The sequence below is a fragment of the Canis aureus genome, chromosome 25, assembly GCF_053574225.1.
Source record: "Canis aureus isolate CA01 chromosome 25, VMU_Caureus_v.1.0, whole genome shotgun sequence".
Taxonomy (NCBI): Eukaryota; Metazoa; Chordata; class Mammalia; order Carnivora; family Canidae; genus Canis; species Canis aureus.
Genome location: NC_135635.1, coordinates 26,951,235 through 26,966,760, shown reverse-complemented (window position 1 = coordinate 26,966,760; position 15,526 = coordinate 26,951,235). Strand labels below are relative to the sequence as shown.

The following is a 15,526-nucleotide window of genomic DNA, read 5'->3' as shown; positions in this document are numbered from 1 at the left end:
TCCTCTGTGCATATTTTCACTCAAATTCTAACACATTTCCATATGGTAGGTACACATGCATGACTTTGAATGTGATGCTTTTGGCCAACTTGCCCCTTTCCAAACTCCTGACTGAGGACTGGGGCACAGTGAAGGTGAAGGAATGAGTGTCTGAGTATGAGCTGCACGTGTCACTAAGTGTGTCTCTGACTACATGCACAAACAAATAGAGATTCTTTTTTCATTACTTACTATTTGTAATTATCCACTGTCTTTCGGTTACCTCTATGCCATCAAGTTCCAGTGGTCATCTATCCCTTACCAAGCAATTACTCCAGCAGAGTATAGACTTTACTCAAACTTGGTACAAATCCTAGCTTCACCACTTACTTCGTACAAATGAGGTAACCTCTCTGAGCCTTAGTTTCAACTTTTGTAATGTAAGCATAATAATACTCACTTTATAGAAATTTTGTATTAAATAGGTGATTCTGTAAAGTGGAACAAAGTATATGGCATAGTACTCAACAAATAGCTAAAATTATCATCATCATTTTAGGGACATTGTAGATAAAAGAAATAATACATAAAAGAGATGTTCTTTCCCTTATAAGGGTTTATAAAAATTTTTTTTAAATCTTATCAAAGAGACAAGATAAATACATGGAGAGAGGAAAGACATGGAAACATAAAACTCTTATTTGAGTGCAAACATATAACTTATTCTCCTAAATCCAAGCCCTGTTTTAAAAGTATTAGCAGATTTCAATGCTCTAAGAAGATTGGTGTTTTTCTTCTATCATTCACCATCCCCATGCCTTACCACCTTATATCCACCACACATCCACCCCAATCTTTCCTTTCAGGAGTTGACTGGAGAATTATTGGAATAGAAAATATTTTTTTGAGAGTTCATTTTGTATATTACCTTGTTTCTGGGCAGCAGCCCATCTGAGGCATTCCAAACGCAAGTGAGACAGCCATGCACATAGCCAGAGATCCCACACGCTCCCATCTCCCTTGTCACCCTCTAATCTCAGAAAATTCCTCCTTATGTTTAATGTCTATATGTTTTCTTTCAGTATTGCCTCTCTTCATCAGTCATTTTGATTGGGAATGAAGTACCCAAACCCTCAAAACCTTAAGAAAATTCTCAAAAATTTCAAAATTCTCACCTGGTAATATTATTTCATTGCTTATCACTCTAGATCTGTGGAATTACAGGATTCATATATTTAGTTATTAACCCATTGAAAATCATCAAAAGAGCCCTTAAGAGCATTAATTTAGTCCCTACTAGAGTATAACCCCTTATGCACTTATCTGGTCTCTCCTTAAAGCTTTTGAAAGATGAAAGTATCCTAATTTCCAGGACAGATAGTTAAGTACTCCTATTTCAATCCCCCCAACTTCTATAGTCTCCTCAATTAGTATTATCATTCATTTGATTAAGGGACAGTACAACCCTGAGGTGGAACATGACTAACATGACCTCCCCAGTTCCTTTCAAGCAATCATATGAAGAAGGGGTAAGAGAATGGGCAGCAGTCATGATCCATGCAATACTTGTAGCAAGAGAGCCCCTGGGGATAAATCAGACTCCAGTGTGAGCACAACAGGCATTTTCCCAAAGTGGGCTGATGTCAAACCCTGGCATAGTGACTGGCATGAGAAGCTTGGAGACAAGAGGGCAACCATAGCCCACACTTTTCCCTCTTCCCAAATTTAGATTTCCAGCCTGGGCTCCCCCTCTTGTGCTCCAAATTCCAAAGTTGTCAGACCTTCCATAGTGCTTATCTGAGGTCAGACACCTATCATGGATCACCTAAGGCTGGTGCTTCTTAAACTTGAAAGACCAAACAAATCATTTGGGAGACTGTTAAAAATGCAGATTCTATATCAACAGGTCTAAGTTGGAGCATGAGATGCTGCATTTCCAACAAGCTCCCAAAGTGATACTCACACTGCTGATCCATGGACCACACTTTGAAGAGCAGGATCTACATAACTGTAACAGTTGCTACAAGTGTCTCCCAGAAACAGTCTATCTGTCCACATCCTTCTGTCTATCCTTCAGATGGCTGTGAGAATCATATTCCTGATTTAGGAATCTTACTTCATGGCACAATACACAATACAAACCTGGATTATAAATTCCCTTCAAATGTGAAAACATATCCCTCACAAGAGTCTTGTCTTTCATGACTCTTAAACGTCCCTGTAACCTAAAATTACTGTCTCATTTAATTTCCAACTCACCTGTCCCTCTTGTATTTCCCAAATTGCTCCATAGGCATCCTCCAGGAAGTGTCTCTCACCCCATACCTCTTTCTCACTTTCTACTCCTATCTTCCCTTCCAAAGAAATAATGCCTCTGTCTATATCCAGTTATTAATTACTACTATGTCCATCCATTTTCCTCCCTATTTGGGGTATAAATTCTCTCTCCCTAAATAATCTTAGATGCTTTCACAAAATTTTTGCCCCAGTCACTCAAAGAGTGTCTAAGGGAGTCAGAACATTATGGGTAATCTTACCTCTAGCAGGCTTCCCTGGAGTCACACACTCCCTGTTGAGAAGATGAGAAATTCCAAAAGTAAAAAAGTAGCTTCCTATCCTTTCCCTTCTAGGGGCCTGCCCTAGAGGGGACTACATAAACAAAATAGAAAAACACTGGCAGCTCTATACCAAAGCATAAGACTCTGAGTGTATCAAGAAAAATGCTGGTTAAGGTGCCTTGGTGGCTCAGTTCATTAATCATCTGACTCTTGGTTTTGGGCTCAGGTCGTGATCTCAGGGTCATAAGATTTAGCCCTGTATTGGGCTCCTCACTGGGAACCAGAGGAATTACCAGAATTTTTTTGGAGTCTGCTTGGGATTCTTCCTCCCTCATTCCCCCTCTGACCCTCCCCCACCAGCTTCTGGGCACAGGAGTGTGCACTCTCTCTCTCATATAAATATATAAATAAAGTCTTAAAGAGAGAAATTAAAAAAAAAAAAAAAAAGAACAAGAAGAAGAAGAATGCCTGCTTTGCCCACACTGGAGTCAGTCTCATATTCAAGGATTCCCTGGAATCAGAACAGGCTGGGCCTTCTATCAATTTCAATACTTCTGGCCCCTCCCCAAATCCCATAGGAATAGATGGAGCTGAACCAGGGGAGGTCATTTCAGGCATTCTCCTGCCCCAGGGCTGTATTTTCCCTGTTGCTCATTGAATAACAATGCTGTTCTTACTGTGGAGTCTAGAGGATGAGGAGAATGTACTCTTTGCCCTGAGCAAGATTCTTGTCTGGGAACACACCAGAATTCAGGTGTAGCCACACAAAGGTAAAACTAGAAGTGCTTGGGTATAGTGCTAGATGCTGGGTACAGACTTAGATATAGTTCTAGATACCAGCAGTATTGGCATCACCTGGGAATTTGTTAGAAGTACAAGCTCTGGGCCCCAACCAGACCTGATGAATTCTAGAACCTGGGGACAGGACCCAGTACTCTGTGTTCTGGGTGGAGAGAAATGCTGTTTGTCAAGAAAGTCTCCCAAAAGGTAATTTTAAAAGAGTAGCACTGTGCTAGAAGGAGAATTCTCTGTACCAAAAAAAATGTGTAAGGCTCAATTCAACTAAATATGAATTTATTAAATGTTCATTATGTACCTGGCTCCCAGCTGGATGCTCTGGGAGAGTGAACAAGATACATTCCTTACCTAATGTCTACAATCAGGGAACAAAATAAAGAAAACAAAGATGCAGAGGTAACTGTGGTATTTTATTTTTTAAATTTCAGCTTTATTGAGGTACACTTGACATATAAAATTTTAAGGTATTTGAAGTGTACATTGTGGTGATTTGACATACATATACATTGTGAAATGATTCATTATGATTTCCCCACTGTAAAAGGATTAACGATGATATCTTTATCTAAATGTTTCATTAAATGAAAGTAAGTGTACAAAAGGTACCCTTTGTTTCCCTCACTTCATCTTTACATGTGGAGGGGCTTTAGCTAGAGCTTTGGTTTTCAAAGTGGGATCCCTGGACTCTTAGGGAGCATGACCAGGTATTAGCATCACCTGGCAACTTGTTAGAAGGACAAGTTCTGGGCCCCACCCAGACCTACTGAATTCCAAATGCTGAGGACCAGCGATCTGTGGTCTCACAAGTCCTCCAGGTGACGTGGCACTTGCTAAAGTTTGAGCACCACTGGATAGAGTACTATTCCTGGCCTCTTTCCACCCACCCCTTACTGTGACTTTGATTAGTGAATTGAAGAGACATGCCCAGCTCAGCCCCTTCTAGTTTTTTGTTGGATTCCTTTTTAAATCTAATTTTATGAGAAAATCTAATAAAAGCAGACTCTCCTGTGATGGGGGGCAGGGGTGGTCAGCACTACTTGTGATGAGGATTAAGTGTCTCATTTAGTGATGTGGGATTAGCAAGCCAATTAGGCTGCATATCTAAAGCTGATGGTTTAGTCATCTGTCTCAACGTCTGGGTTATATCAATTTGTTCCAAACATAGGAGGGAGAAATGGGTGCTATTTACTGTACCTCTACAGCTCTGACAATGGGTTGTAGGGAAAAATGGACACAATGTAGGTTCAGATCACTTACAGTAGAGAGACCTAGTTGAGAGAATAACAGGACAGAAGAACCAGAGGAATTCCCAGAATTTTTCAAGTAAATGGAACTTTAGAAATCAATTCTGACTTCTCATGTTACAGGTAAGTAAGCAAAGTATGGAAGGAACTGAGGGGCTTGCTCAAGTTCACAATCCTAGTTAACAGTGGAAACAAGACCAGAACCTGACTCTCAGCTGTGCACTTTCTGAGCAGGTGGACCAAAGTAGACAACAGCAGAGAAACTTGAAAATCCAAAAATGCAAATATGGCTAAGAAGGAGAAACAACCCTAGGTTTTCAGCACTGGTAGTGGGTTCAAGGCCAAAGTGCTTTGTGTCCAAAGGAAAGTTCTGCTCCAATCTACATGTGCATGTTCTGTTGTCCCCTCACACAGACATTTCTCAGTCTACACAGCCTGCTAGGTATGTTCTGAACACTGCTTCTTTTTCCTGTGCTTTTTGTAGTGATTTTCTCTCTGCCTATGATCTCTCCCTCCTGCCCACATGTGGCAAAATCCTATCTATCTATGGAGATTGCCAACTCAAATGCTGTTCCTTTACAAAGTCTTCTCTGATTTCACCAGCCAACTCTTACCACTGTGCCAGCAGCAAATGATCATCCTCCACTTTGAATTCCCAAGACACTTTATTTGTATATTACTTTTTTAAAATTTTTTTATTTATTTATGATAGTCACACACACACACACACACACACAGAGAGAGAGAGAGAGAGAGAGAGAAGCAGGCTCCATGCACTGGGAGCCTGACGTGGGATTCGATCCCGGATCTCCAGGATCGCCCTGGGCCAAAGGCAGACCCCAAACCGCTGCGCCACCCAGGGATCCCTGTATATTACTTATGAAAGCACTTTCTACTTTCTGCTACTCTATGCTTTACCCATTGCATTAGAATATAAACTCCTTAATGATAGAGGCCATATTTCATCTTTTTTTTCTTTTTCTCTTTTTTGTCTTTATTTTTCATTGAGATATAATTAACATAGTGTTAATGTGTACAATATGATGTGTACAATATGATGATTCAACAATTCCACGTGTTTCTCAGAGTTCATTGGGATAAGTTTACTCTTACTTTCTTAATCTGTTTCACCCATCCCCTTACCCACCTCCACTTTGGCAACCACCAGTTTGTTCCTTGTGTTTAGGAGTCTGGTGTGGTTTTTTTGTTTGTTTGTCTCTTTTCTATGTTTATTTTTTATATAAGAGTGAAATCATATGTCATTTGTCTTTCTCAGTATGATCTATTTCACTTCACATATACTGTCTATGTCTCTCTGTGTTATAAATGGTAAGATTTCATTCTTTTTATGGTTAGGTAGTATTCCCTTGTATGCATGTGTGTATGTATGTTTGTGTTCTTCTTTATCCATTCATCTGTCAATAGACACTTGGGTTGCTTCTATCTCTAATTGTAAATAATTCTACAATAAATATAAAGTGCATATATGTTTTTGAATTTGTGTAAGTACTTTAGCACAGCAAAGGAAACCATCAACAAAACACAAAGGGAACCTATAGAATGGGAGAAGATATTGGCAAATAATATATCCAATAAGGGGTAAATATCCAAAAGATATAAAGAACTTACACAACACTTGAGAAAAATCCAATTTAAAAATAGGCAGAAGACCTAAATAGACATTTTTCCAAAGACAAATAGATGGCCGACAGATACATGAAAAGATGCTCAGCATCACTAAATTTCAGGAAAATGTAAATTAAAACTATAATGAGATATCACTTATTACCTGACAGAATGTCTAAAATTAAAAAGATAAAAAAGGAACCCTTGTGTGTGTACAATTGTTGGGAATGTAAATTGGTGCAGCCACTGTGAAAAGAGTATCAAGTTTTCTCAAAATATTAAAAATAAGATTACCATATGATCCAGTATTTTCACTACTAGATATTTATCCAAAGAAAACAAAATTAATTTTTCTAATTTATTTGAATAATAATGTTTTAAAGCCAGTAAGCAGCTACAGACAGAATTGAAAGCAGACAGAAAAAAAAAAGAAATTAAAATACATCCTTCACTCCACAATAAATACAGAGCTCTATTAGTGTTCCTGCATCAACATGCCATGAGAGCCTTAGCTTTCCATTTGCTGAAGAGTACTTTCCATTAATGTGCAGGGGGACCAGAGTGCTTCAGGAGTAATGATGTCAAACCAAAGATGTCCCAACACTGCTGAGTTCAAGGTCTACAGTTTGGGCCCTAATCTCAGCGGGGCTATGCAACCAGGCTGTGATGGATCCCATATGTGAAGTAGATAACAAATCCAATCAGCATCCAGACACCAAGTAGGGCCCAGGTGCTAGCTCTCATCTGTATCATAAGGTAAACATTCAGAAAGATGCTCAGGAGTGGGAGGAGAGGCAGACCAGGTACCTTAAAGTGAAGGGGAGAGGAGCTCTGTGGTTGTCTCCAGATGACCCCAGTGATCCCAGTGATGAGCACCAGGAGCAGCACAACCACTGTGATCCACACTGGGTCTTGAGAAAGCAGACCTGGCCACTGGGTCAGCACCAGGCAGAGCAGAGTCAGCAGTAGAGCAAGCAGTGAGGAGCAAACAGAGACAACCCATCCAGAGAGTGCAGTGGGGGTGGAGCTGCCTGGAAAAAATAATTGGTGTAGAGTCAGCTTCTCTGCTGTAGGTCCATTCTCCTCCTGCATCTCTGCTCCATTTCCATCATGCTCTTCCTTCATCTGATCTTCACTTCCCCCATTCTTCCTCTCAGGCTGATACCTGACTATAAGAACACAAAAAGCCACTAGGGAGTAAGCTAGCAGGGTCCCAATTGACTTGAGGTGTAGAAGATCAGTGAGTCCCAAAAAGAATGCCATGATCGCTGCAATAATGCCAAAGATCACAGTGGCCATGATGGGAACATATGTGCCAGTTTGGATCCTGGAAAGGACAGGGAAGAGGAGGCCATCCTGTGCCATCGTGTATATCAGCTGGCTTATGGGAAACATATAGCCCAAGAGACTGGCAGAAAGATTACATAGGAATCCAAAAGCTACAGCATAGTAGGCAGGGGCCCAGCCAATATGGAAAAATGCCTCAGGCAAGGTGCTCCCAGGTCGGAGCTGGTAGTAAGGCACCATAAGTGTAAGTGATGCAGAGACACCAAAATATACCAAAATGCAGATGAGCAATGAAATCACAATGCCCATGGGGATAGAACGCTGGGGATTCTGTGCTTCTTTAACTCTGGTAACAATGTTGTCAAAACCTATAAAAGCATAGAAACAGTTAGCTGATCCAAGGAGAATCCCCTGGAAGCCAAAAGGCACGAATCCTCCAGAGCCCAGAGAGCCCAAGCTAGAGGTGTCATTGAGTCCAGCTTTTATGTAGTCCTCTTCTGTGAGCTTCCAGTTGTGCAGGTCCCCCTTAATGAAACCAGAGAGGATGAAAAAACCAAGAACCAAAAGGTTCACCAATGTGACCATGTTGGTAAATATTACCAACTCCCTAGCCCTCAAGGTCAGCAATCTGACAAGTAAAAACAAAAGGCCCACAACAAAGAAGCCTAGAATCTCTGCAAGCACCTGAGGAATATGCAGTAAGATGCTTTCACGCAGGGTCTGAGAGATCTGATTCCCAAAGAGGTTGTCAAAAGTTAAGAGCCAGGCAAAGAACACAGTAGCTGTACCAGCAACATTGGAGAAGATGAAGATCCAGCCAATGATGAAAGCCCAGAGTTCACCTATAGTGATATAGGTGTAGAGATATGCAGAGCCAGCATGAGGAACCCGGACACCAAACTCTGCATAGCACAGCCCAGTCAACATAGAAGATAGGCCGGCCACCAAAAAGCAGATCACAATGGATGGTCCTGCTTGATCTCGAGCCACCTCACTAGCTATGACATACACAACTACACCGATTGTGCAGCACACACCAAGGGCCACTAAATCCAGTGTGGTCAGTCTTCCAGCGGGGGCAGTCTCAGCCCTCTCTTTCTTCAGTGTAAGTCTGCGTACTAGTTTTTGACCAAATCTGCGAAGGGCCTGACACAGCATTCTAGCTAGAATTGAAGAGGATTCCAGGGTCAGGGAGCTGTAGCAAGTGCAGGAGTGGAGAGTCTCAGATCAGGTTCAGTGAGGCTGAGTTAAGCGGAGTTGGGTTGGGGTTGCTGAGTTCCACTGCTCAGGCTTCACATCTGCTGCTTCATATTCCATCTGGCCCGTGCTGTCTCTCCATAATGCCTAAGTAAACAATAAATATTTACTGAACAGTTGTGTTCAACCAATGCTCAGAAGTCACAAGCCATATGTTGCAGCCCAAATATCACAGAAACTGACACCAAGAGACATCATAGAGAAATTAACTGGCTTTCCCCCAGAAAAGTGTCAGATGCTTTCCTACATTCTCCTGTTTTGCATGCTACATGACATAATCCTATTTGAGTTCGTCCAACTGCTTTTTTTAAATAAATTAATTTTTTATTGATGTTCAATTTACCAACATACAGAATAACACCCAGTGCTCATCCTGTCAAGTGTCCCCCTCAGTGCCCCACCCCCCGCCCTCTTCCCCTCCCACCACCCCTAGTTCATTTCCCAGAATCAGGAGTCTTCATGTTCTGTCTCCCTTTCTGATATTTCCACACATTTCTTCTCCCTTCCCTTATATTCCCTTTCACTATTATTTATATTCCCCAAATGAATGAGAACATATAATGTTTGTCCTTCTCCGACTGACTTACTTCACTCAGCATAATACCCTCCAGTTCCATCCACGTTGAAGCAAATGGTGGGTATTTGTCATTTCTAATGGCTGAGGAATATTCCATTGTATACATAAACCACATCTTCTTTATCCATTCATCTTTCGTTGGACACCGAGGCTCCTTCCACAGTTTGGCTATCGTGGCCATTGCTGCTAGAAACATCGGGGTGCAGGTGTCCCGGCGTTTCATTGCATTTGTATCTTTGGGGTAAATCCCCAACAGTGCAATTGCTGGGTCGTAGGGCAGGTATATTTTTAACTGTTTGAGGAACCTCCACACAGTTTTCCAGAGTGGCTGCACCAGTTCACATTCCCGCCAACAGTGTATGAGGGTTCCCTTTTTTCTCCGCATCCTCTCCAACATTTGTTGTTTCCTGCCTTGTTAATTTTCCCCATTCTCACTGGTGTGAGGTGGTATCTCATTGTGGTTTGATTTGTATTTCCCTGATGGCAAGTGATGCAGAGCATTTTCTCATATGCATGTTGGCCATGTCTATGTCTTCCTCTGTGAGATTGCTGTTCATGTCTTTTTCCCATTTCATGATTGGAGTGTTTGTTTCTTTGGTGTTGAGTTTGATAAGTTCTTTATAGATCTTGGAAACTAGCCCTTTATCTGATATGTCATTTGCAAATCTCTTCTCCCATTCTGTAGGTTGTCTTTGAGTTTTGTTGACTGTATCCTTTGCTGTGCAAAAGCTTCTTATCTTGATGAAGTCCCAATGGTTCATTTTTGCTTTTTTTTCTCTTGCCTTCGTGGATGTATCTTGCAAGAAGTTACTGTGGCCGAGTTCAAAAAGGGTGTTGCCTGTATTCTTCTCTAGGATTTTGATGGAATCTTGTCTCACATTTAGATCTTTCATCCATTTTGAGTTTATCTTTGTGTATGGTGCAAGAGAGTGGTCTAGTTTCATTCTTCTGCATGTGGATGTCCAATTTTCCCAGCACCATTTATTGAAGAGACTGTCTTTCTTCCAATGGATAGTCTTTCCTCCTTTATCGAATATTAGTTGCCCATAAAGTTCAGGGTCCATTTCTGGATTCTCTATTCTGTTCCACTGATCTATGTGTCTGTTTTTGTGCCAGTACCACACTGTCTTGATGACCACAGCTTTGTAGTACAGCCTGAAATCTGGCATTGTGATGCCCCCAGATATGGTTTTCTTTTTTAAAATTCCCCTGGCTATTCGGGGTCTTTTCTGATTCTACACAAATCTTAAAATAATTTGTTCTAACTCTCTGAAGAAAGTCCATGGTATTTTGATAGGGATTGCATAAAACGTGTAAATTGCCCTGGGTAACATTGACATTTTCACAATATTAATTCTGCCAATCCATGAGCATGGAATATTTTTCCATCTCTTTGTGTTTTCCTCAGTTTCTTTCAGAAGTGTTCTATAGTTTTGAGGGTATAGATCCTTTACATCTTTGGTGAGGTTTATTCCTAGGTATCTTATGCTTTTGGGTGCAATTGTACATGGGATTGACTCCTTAATTTCTCTTTCTTCAGTCTCATTGTTAGTGTATAGAAATGCCATTGATTTCTGGGCATTGATTTTGTATCCTGGCACGCTACCAAATTGCTGTATGAGTTCTAGCAATCTTAGGGGGGAGGCTTTTGGGTTTTCTATGTAGAGTATCATGTCATCAGCGAAGAGGGAGAGTTTGACTACTTCTTTGCCAATCTGAATGCCTTTAATGTCTTTTTGTTGCCTGTTTGCTGAGGCTAGGACTTCCAGTACTATGTTGAATAGCAGTGGTGAGAGTGGACATCCCTGTCTTGTTCCTGATCTTAGGGGAAAGGCTCCCAATGCTTCCCCATTGAGAATGATATTTGCTGTGGGCTTTTCATAGATGGCTTTTAAGATGTCCAGGAAAGTTCCCTCTATCCCTACACTCTGAAGAGTTTTGATCAGGAATGGATACTGTATTTTGTCAAATGCTTTCTCTGCATCTAATGAGAGGATCATATGGTTCTTGGTTTTTCTCTTGCTGATATGATGAATCACATTGATTGTTTTATGAGTGTTGAACCAGCCTTGTGTCCCGGGGATAAATCCTACTTGGTCAAGGTAAATAATTTTCTTAATGTACTGTTGGATCCTATTGGCTGGTATCTTGTTGAGAATTTTTGCATCAATGTTCATCAGGGATATTGGTCTGTAATTCTCCTTTTTGGTGGGGTTTTTCTCTGGTTTTGGAATTAAGGTGATGCTGGCCTCATAGAACGAATTTGGAGGTACTCCATCTCTTTCTATCTTTCCCAACAGCTTTAGTAGAATAGGTATGATTTCTTCTTTAAACGTTTGATAGAATTCCCCTGGGAAGCCATCTGGCCTTGGACTCTTGTGTCTTGGGAGGTTTTTGATGACTGCTTCAATTTCCACCCTCGTTATTGGCCTGTTCAGGTTTTCTATTTCTTCCTGTTCCAGTTTTGGTAGTTTGTGGCTTTCCAGGAATGTGTCCATTTCTTCTAGATTGCCTAATTTATAGGCGTATAGCTGTTCATAATATGTTTTTAAAATCGTTTGTATTTCCTTGGTGTTGGTAGTGATCTCTCCTTTCTCATTCATGATTTTATTAATTTGAGTCTTCTCTCTTCCTTTTAATAAGGCTGGCTAATGGTTTATCTATCTTATTAATTCTTTCAAAGAACCAACTCCTGGTTCTGTTGATCTGTTCCACAGTTCTTCTGGTCTCGATTTCGTTGAGTTCTGCTCGAATTTTAAGTAACTCTCTTTTTCTGCTGGGCGTGGGGTCAATCTGCTCTTTTTTCTCTAGCTCCTTTATGTGTAAGGTTAGCTTTTGTATTTGAGTTCTTTCCAGTTTTTGAATGGATGCTTGTATTGCGATGTATTTCCCCCTTAGGACTGCTTTTGCTGCATCCCAAAGATTTTGAACGGTTGTATCTTCATTCTCATTAGTTTCCATGAATTTTTTTAATTCTTCCTTAATTTCCTGGCTGACCCTTTCATCTTTTAGCAGGATGGTCCTTAACCTCCACGTGTTTGAGGTCCTTCCAAACTTCTTGGTGTTATTGAGTTCTAATTTCAAGGCATTATGATCTGAGAATATGCAGGGGACGATCCCAATCTTTTGGTATCAGTTCAGACCTGATTTGTGACCCACTATGTGGTCTATTCTGGAGAATGTTCCCTCTGCACTTGAGAAATATGTGTATTCAGTTGAGTTTGGATGTAAAGTTCTGTAGATATCTGTGAAATCCATCTGGTCCAGTGTATCATTTAAAGCTCTCGTTTCTTTGGAGATGTTGTGCTCAGAAGACCTATCGAGGGTAGAAAGAGCTAGATTGAAGTCACCAAGTATAAGTGTATTATTATCTAAGTATTTCTTCACTTTGGTTATTAATTGGTTTAAATATTTGGCAGCTCCCACATTCAGGGCATATATATTGAAGATTGTTAAGTCCTCTTGTTGGATAGATCCTTTAAGTATGATATAGTGTCCGTCTTCATCTCTCACTACAGTCTTCGGGGTAAATTTTAGTTTATCTGATATAAGGATGGCTACCCCTGCTTTCTTTTGAGGACCATTTGAATGGTAAATGGTTCTCCAACCTTTTATTTTCATGCTGTAGGTGTCCTTATGTCTAAAATGAGTCTCTTGTAGACAGCAAATAGATGGGTCCTGCTTTTTTATCCAGTCTGAAACCCTGCGCCTTTTGATGGGGTCATTAAGCCCGTTCACGTTCAGAGTTACTATTGAAAGATATGAGTTTAGTGTCATCATGATATCTATTCAGTCCTTGTTTTTGTGGATTGTTCCACTGAACTTCTTCTTAAAGGGGAATTTTAAGAGTCCCCCTTAAAATTTCTTGCAGAGCTGGTTTGGAGGTCACATATTCTTTCAGTTCCTGCCTGTCTTGGAAGCTCTTTATCTCTCCTTCCATTTTGAAGGAGAGCCTTGCTGGATAAAGTATTCTTGGTTGCATGTTCTTCTCATTTAGGACCCTGAATATATCCTGCCAGCCCTTTCTGGCCTGCCAGGTCTCTGTGGAGAGGTCTGCTGTTACCCTAATACTCCTCCCCATAAAAGTCAGGGATTTCTTGTCTCTTGCTGCTTTAAGGATCTTCTCTTTATCTTTGGAATTTGGAAGCTTCACAATTAAATGTCGAGGTGTTGAACGGTTTTTATTGATTTTAGGGGGGGATCTCTCTATTTCCTGGATCTGAATGCCTGTTTCCCTTCCCAGATTAGGAAAGTTTTCAGCTATGATTTGTTCAAATACATATTCTGGCCCTCTGGCCCTTTCGGCGCCCTCGGGAACCCCAATTAAACGTAGGTTTTTCTTCCTCAGGCTGTCGTTTATTTCCCTTAATCTATCTTCATGGTCTTTTAATTGTTTGTCTCTTTTTTCCTCAGTTTCCCTCTTTGCCATCAACTTGTCTTCTATGTCACTCACTCGTTCTTCCACCTCGTTAACCCTCGTCTTTAGGACTTCTAGTTTGGATTGCATCTCATTCAATTGATTTTTAATTTCAGCCTGATTAGATCTAAATTCTGCAGTCATGAAGTCTCTTGAGTCCTTTGTGCTTTTTTTCTAGAGCCACCAGTAGCTGTATAATAGTGCTTCTGAATTGGCTTTCTGACATTGAATTGTAATCCAGATTTTGTAACTCTGTGGGAGAGAGGACTGTTTCTGATTCTTTCTTTTGAGGTGAGGTTTTCCTTCTAGTCATTTTGCTCAGTGCAGAATGGCCAAAAACAAGTTGTATTGGGAAAAGGAGAAAAAGAAAAAGAAGGAAAGAAAAGAGAAAAAGAAGAAAGCAAAAAAGGAAGAAAAAAAGAAAAAAGAAAAAGAGAAAGAAAAAGAATGAAAGGAAAAAAGGGTGGGGGAAGCAAACAGAAATCAAAAAGCAAAAAAACAAAACAAAACAAACCACGGGGGAGTATCTTCTGATTCTGTATACTTTAAGTCCCTTGACTTCCCCTGGAACTTGTCCGTCTAGCTGGTCTTCTGGGGCAGGGGCCTGTTGTGCTGATTTTCAGGTGTTAGCACTTTGGGGAGCTGCTCTGCCCCCTGCCTGGTGCTGGGCTCAGTGGGGGTTGTTTACCCCGTGAGGCCCCAGGAGGAACAACCCCAGTGGCTGCGGCAGCTCTGGAGCCCTTGAGTCAGCCCCCGCAGGAACTCCTGAGCTCTCAGTCTGCAGGGCCTGGAGGCTCCGGGGCGGGGCCGCTGATCTGCTCAGCTGGGGCAGGAGCGTCCTCGCTGTCCTGGGCCCTCCCGGCCTCTGCCTGTCCCGGGGGAGGCCGGATCCTGTGCTGTGTCCCGGCGCCCTGTGCTCCGGGGCCTGCGCTGTTGGATTTGCGCTCCCTCCCCGCAGCCCCCTCTGCAGAGCCGCCGCCCGAGCCCCCCCCCCAGCTGCTCCCGCCCCGCAGCCCCCTCCGCGGAGCTGCCCCCGAGCCCCCCCGAGCTGCTCCGGGTCCCGCCGTGCGCGCTGCAGCCCTTAGGGAGCTCGGCGCACTCTCCCGGGGCGCAGGTGTCTGTTAGTGTCCCCGGGAGCCCGAGGGCATCCCCGCCCTCCTGGGTCCTGCTCCAACTCCCCGCGAGCCCCTTTCCGCCCGGGAAGGTTGGTGCAGCTCCTGCTTCTCCGGGACGGGGCTCTCCTGTCCTGGGGACACTCGCCCCGGCCTTACCCCTGCTCCTCGTGGGGCCCCTCCTCCTTGGATGCCTTTTGTTTCTTTATTTCTTTTTTCCCAGTCTTCCTACCTTGATAGAAGCGCGAACTCTTCTCACTGTAGCCGAATTCGTAGATTTTTCAGGATGATTTGAAGGTTATTTAGGTAATTTGGTGGAGACAGGTGATTTGGGGACCCTACTCTTCCGAGTTCGTCCAACTCCTATACATACCTTCATGTACCAATTAAGCTGTAAGATACAACAGGACATGAATGTATTGTGCAAGAATTCACATGCACAGTGGTGTGCTTGAGCATGAGTAATGACACACTAATTCATGGGCTAACAGGCATGGTTGCAATTGCAGAATCTTTTTAAAAATATCATCTGAGGGTAAAATACAAATATTGGTATCTTGGTCTTAAAACTCTTAGCCATAATATCAGTTAGCCAAGGTCATATGGAAATTTGTCCCCCTTTCTCTGCATTTTGCCTCAGCCATTCAGCTGTACTGATGGCCAAGAATGTA

At 42.0% G+C, this 15,526-nt stretch overlaps 1 pseudogene across 1 annotated transcript; it reads right to left on the bottom strand.

Annotated features, from left to right (window-relative positions):
* Nucleotides 1-5,410: 5,410 nt before the first annotated feature.
* LOC144297120 (cationic amino acid transporter 3 pseudogene) lies at nt 5,411-15,120 on the bottom strand (annotated as a pseudogene). The gene is made up of 2 exons (XR_013364198.1): nt 15,088-15,120; nt 5,411-8,836 (listed from the first exon to the last, which is right to left on the bottom strand). The product of XR_013364198.1 is annotated as a cationic amino acid transporter 3 pseudogene (transcript).
* Between the last annotated feature and the right edge of the window lie 406 nt (nt 15,121-15,526).